The sequence below is a fragment of the Wyeomyia smithii genome, chromosome 1 (assembly GCF_029784165.1).
Source record: "Wyeomyia smithii strain HCP4-BCI-WySm-NY-G18 chromosome 1, ASM2978416v1, whole genome shotgun sequence".
In the NCBI taxonomy this organism is placed as follows: Eukaryota; Metazoa; Arthropoda; class Insecta; order Diptera; family Culicidae; genus Wyeomyia; species Wyeomyia smithii.
In genome coordinates this window covers 102,868,093-102,873,750 of record NC_073694.1, presented here as the reverse complement: position 1 = coordinate 102,873,750, position 5,658 = coordinate 102,868,093, and positions in this window count along the sequence as shown.

Below are 5,658 nucleotides of genomic sequence, written 5' to 3'. Positions count from 1 at the left end.
GGGAATTCTGGCATACACTGGGCTCGCTTTTTACGCGGTTGGTTGTACCGCATTCAAAAGATTAGATTAGATTAATTCATACTAAACTTATTTGATACCGCGTACAAATATATATTTTTTTCGTTCCGCCTATTTTTGTGTATAATTCAATAATTTTCAACATTCCAAATTCATTGATTTCTTGTGATTTGTTTATATCGTTGGAAATTATTGGTTTTATCGGAATGACAACATCCTCCACTTTTGCCTTTAGTACATCACCTCTATTACGGAAACACTCATATTGGGTGGTATTCAGTTATTTTAGTTGTTTTCCAGAAACTGAAAGTGGTCAACTTCGCATTCAAGATGATGTCCAGGGTCAATGCTTGGCTTCTATGCATTATATCGATTACGGAAATATTCATATGTAGTAGTGTTCGGCTGTTTCCCAGAAGTTGTTTAAATTAGTTTATTTGACACGGCACGATACATTTTCTGTTTTACTGAGCCAAGTACAATTCGTATTAATTCTACGTTATCAGGGAAAAGAGGGAGGCCTTTTCTTTATTCTCGCGGCCGACTACGAGCTAGTGGGGATTTAAGGTGAGAGGAGGGGAGATACAATTTTGACTTAAAACTATTTTGGAACTTTGTTTTTCAACTGGTAGAGCAATTGTATTCTTGTTTGTTGTGGGTTCAAAATATTTGTGTAAGCATAGATGCGGGCTCTTCGTTTCCGTGTCTTCAGCATAGCATATTTGTATCCTTAATCTGACAAATAGACAAAGAAAATTTTAAATTTTAATGTCAGCGTTTTTCAGAAAGCAGTATAGCTGTGTCATGTACTGGAGATCACCGCTTCCCAGAATGTCTCTAACGGGTACGTTCGGTTGTTTTCCTCGGGCCCGAAGGGAATCTATAAGCTCGGACCTAACACCACAGTATTCGGTACACGACCAAACAACATGCTCGATGTCATGGTAGCCATCGCCACAAACACAGTGATTACTGTCTACAAGCCCTATACGAAAGAGATGCGTGTTTAACGTGTAGTGATTGGACATAAGTCTGGACATCACGCGAATGAAGTCCCGACCTACATCCAACCCCTTGAACCATGCTTTCGTCGATACCTTAGGAAAAATGGAATGTAGCCACCGTCCCAGTTCATCTGAGTTCCATGATGATTGCCAACTGTTGAGTGTTCTCTGACGCAAAATGCTATAAAATTCATCATAAGCAATTGGTCTTTCATAAATATCGCCATCAATAGCACCCAACCTTAGCAAAAGAGTCAGCCTTTTCATTACCCGGAATCGAGCAATGAGAAGGGACCCCACGCTAAGGTAACCCGGTAATTTTTATCTGTTAAAGCACTTAAAAAACGCCGTATTTTCCCCAGGAAATACGGGGTGTGCTTCACAGGCTTCATCGATCGCAGAGCCTCAATGGCACTGAGACTATCTGTGAAGATGAAGTGTAGTGGTCTGTGGGTAGGGTTTTCGATGATTCCAAGAGAGTACTGAATAGCAGCAAGTTCTGCGACGTACACGGAAGCAGGAGCATCGAGTTTGTAGGAGGCGGTAAAATTTTCGTGGAAAACACCGAAGCCAGTGGACTCATCCAGATTAGATCCGTCAGTGTAAAACCTTTTATCATAACTAACATGTTTAAAACTTATTCGAAAAAATCTTAGGGATCTCTTGGTGGTCGCAATTGATCCGGGATTCCAGAAATGTCTTGTTTCATGGTGGTGTCGAAGAATATAGCATTATTAGAAGTATCTAAAAGTGCGACATTGGAGGAATCGTATTGAAGAAGGATTAATATCTTGAGCCATATAGTCAAAAATATAAAGTCATAAATCTGGATTGAGATTGAAGGTCGACCAACCTCTCGAAATTTTCAATTACTAATGGGTTCATAACTGTGCATCGAATTAGCAACCGGCAAGAGAGATTCCAAAAACGATGTTTCAACGGAAGAATACCCGCTAACACTTCAAGTCTCATCGTATGGGTCGACTGCATGCAACCCAAGGCAATACGCAAACAACGATATTGTATTCTCTCTAATTTTATAATGTGCGTGTTCGCGGCGGAGCGAAAGCAGAAACAGCCGTACTCAAGAACTGACAATATCGTTGTTTGGTAAAGCCTTAGAAGGTCTCCTGGGTGGGCTCCCCACCAGGTTCCGGTAATCGTACGAAGAAAATTAATCCTCTGTTGGCATTTTCGTGTCAGATACCTAATATGACAAGCCCAGGTGCATTTAGAGTCGAACCAGACCCCGAGATATTTAGCGACTAAAACCTGAGAGATCGTTTTACCCGTTAGTAGGAGCTGCAGCTGAGCTGGGTTATGCTTCCTAGAAAAAACGACCAACTCAGTTTTCTCCGGAGAGAATTCGATACCCAGCTTAAGAGCCCATTCAGACAAATTGTCTAAGGTATCTTGCAATGGTCCTTGCAGATCGCTAGCCTCGCTACCAGTAATGGATACAACGCTATCGTCTGCAAGTTGCCTTAGCGTGCATGAATTTGCAAGACATTCATCGATGTCATTGACGTAAAAATTATATAAGAGAGGACTTAAACATGAGCCCTGGGGAAGGCCCATGTAACTAATTCGGGAAGTTGTCGAATCGCCATGTGAGAAATACATATACTTTTCTGACAACAAATTGAGCAAAAAGTTATTCAAATTTAGTGAAAGTCCCTGCGAATGAAGTTTCGCGCTTAAAACTTCTACAGAGACAGAGTCAAAAGCCCCCTTAATATCCAAGAACGCAGAAGCCATTTGCTCTTTTCGAGCAAATGCGAGTTGAATTTCAGTAGAAAGCAACGCTAGGCAATCGTTCGTCCCTTTGCCCCGGCGAAAGCCAAATTGAGTATCTGAAAGTAAACCGTTTGTTTCGACCCATTTGTCTAGCCGCAAGAGGATCATTTTCTCCATTAATTTCCGGAGGCAAGAGAGCATCGCAATCGGCCTATATGAATTGTGATCAGAGGCAGGTTTCCCGGGTTTCCGAATAGCAATGACTTTTACCTCCCTCCAGTCATGCGGAACAATGTTTAGCTCAAGAAACTTGTTGAACAAGTCCAACAAGCGTCTTTTTGCAGAGTCGGGTAGATTCTTCAACAGGTTGAATTTTATTCTATCTAACCCTGGAGCCTTATTGTTGCACGACAGGAGAGCCATTGAAAATTCCAACATCGGAAATGGAGGCTCTTCCGTAGTTACTATAAACGCGTCGCGAAAGGTTTTCTGTTCCGGTACAGAATCCGGACAGACCTTTTTGGCAAAATCGAGTATCCAGCGATCTGAATACTCCTCACTCTCATTCGAAACGTCACGGTTCCGCATGCGCCTGGCGGTATCCCAAAGAGTGCTCATCGCTGTTTCCCTCGACAACGCGTTTACGAACCGCCGCCAGTACCCGCGTTTTTTCGCCTTTACTAAGCTCTTCATCTGCCTGCCCAGTGCCTCGTACTTTCGAAGTAGGTTGACAGTGCCGTACTTCCGGTAGTCCTTATACGCCGCGGACCTTCGCGCGTACAGCTCAGAGCACTCTTTGTCCCATCATTTGTTGGGAGGGCGTTGTCTAATCGTTACCCCGGGTATCGGTTTCGTCTGAGCTTGCGTCGCGGCGTCGATTATCAAGCCAGCTAAGAACGCGTATTCTTCCTCCGGAGGAAGTTCCTCGTGAGTCTCGATAGATTCCGCTGTAATAGACTCATAACGCTTCCAATCAATATTACGTGTAAGGTCGTAGGAAATATTGATTGGGTTCGGGGGAGTTGAACCATTAGCAATTGATATAACGATTGGAAGATGATCACTACCGTGGGGATCGTTGATTACTTTCCACTGGCAATCTAACGCAAGTGATGTCGAGCAGAGGGATAGGTCAAGCACGCTTTCACGTGCTGGAGGATTAGGTACACGTGTCGCTTCCCCAGTATTCAAAAGTGTCATATTGAAGTCGTCGATCAAGTTACAAATTAAAGAAGATCGGTTGTCGTCGTACAGCGACCCCCATAGCGAACAGTGAGAGTTAAAATCTCCCAAAATCAAAAAAGGTGCGGGAAGCAATTCTGCTATATCAAGGAGTTGCTTCTGTTCAATCCGCGCGGATGGGGGAATATATAACGAAACAAGGCAAAGGTCTTTTCCATTCATATTCGTTTGAATGGCAACAACTTCAATATTCGAGATCGAGGGGAGGTCGATTCTGAAAAAAGAATAGCACTTTTTGATCCCTAAAAGTACCCCTCCACCGTGTGAGTCTCGATCTCGACGAATGATGTTAAAATCGTGGAAATTAAGTTGGTCATTTGAATTGAGAAAAGTTTCACAAAGCGCGAACGCATCACAATTGTATGTGTTTATCAAATGTGAAAATAAATCAAATTTGAGGATGATACTTCTGCAGTTCCACTGTAACACAGTGACAAAATTCCTAACCTCTTTCAACGTATTAGTCATCGAAAGATACGATAGCTGAAATGAGGGGCCAAGTTGCTGTGAGTTGCTTCAAAAAGGTTTTCACTGTTGGGAGAAGGGCAAGAAGAATGTTTTGAAGGGGATCTGGTATGTTGAATGTTTTAAATATCCAGTCCACAATATCAGAGAATTTTATGAACCCTGTTTCTTTTATGTCTTCTGATCGAGAAATGGGTGCACGAGGGGTTTTTGGTGCCCCAGGAAGCGGTGGGTACTCCTGGTTTGATTTGAAATTAAAACCGGGGGGTACTTGCTTCGGTTTTTCTTCACCGCTTCCTTTTTGTGTTGTCTTATTGGTCATTCCGCTAGGGGTTATCTTATGACCTTTACGAGAAAGATTAGGAGAGTTGAGCATTCTCCTCTTCCTAGATCCCTCTGGCAAGGCATAGGAACACCCTTCGACGGGATCGTCAGATGTACCCTCATCGGTTGGCAAAAAGGAAAAGATGTTTCCTGTCGAGGGTGGCTCAGCCCTCTTAAGCATTTCTGCAAAAGAGCGCTTTGATCGTTCTTTAAGGGAACGCTTAATTTTTTCCTCGCGCTGTTTGTACGCGGGACATGCCGGAAGGTCATGCCGAGTTCCCTCGCAATAAAGACACTTTTCAGTATCCCCACTGCAAGCGTTCTCAGCATGATTGCCTCCGCACTTGCTACAGCGTGCCTTGTTGCAGCAGTAGGTGGCTGTGTGACCTAACTGCTTACAGTTTTGGCAATGCATGACCCGCGGTACGAACAGGCGTACAGGTAGACGAACCCTGTCCAAGCGGACGTAGTTCGGCAGCGCGGATCCGGCGAATGTTACTCGGAAGGAATCCGGAGGGAGGAATTTCTTCTTCCCTTCTTCGATGGATACTGAATGCAATTGCTTGCAATCCAGTATCTTTACACTTTGCATCAAGGGGTTTTTAAAACAGCCAACTCCATGACGCAAAATGTCATCGACAGTGAGATTCCCCTCGGTAACCACACCGTCGATTTCTACATCCTTGGCAGGGATGTACACGCGATACTCTCTCGTGAAGAGCTCGTAGCCAGCAATTTCGTTTGCTTGATTCAAGCTACTCACGACAACTCGCAGTTTGTTCGGCCTCACCTTCGTAATCTCGGTTACGGCCGAAAAATGTTTTGCCAGGTCTTTGCCAATTTGAATAATATTCAATGGCTTCTTTAT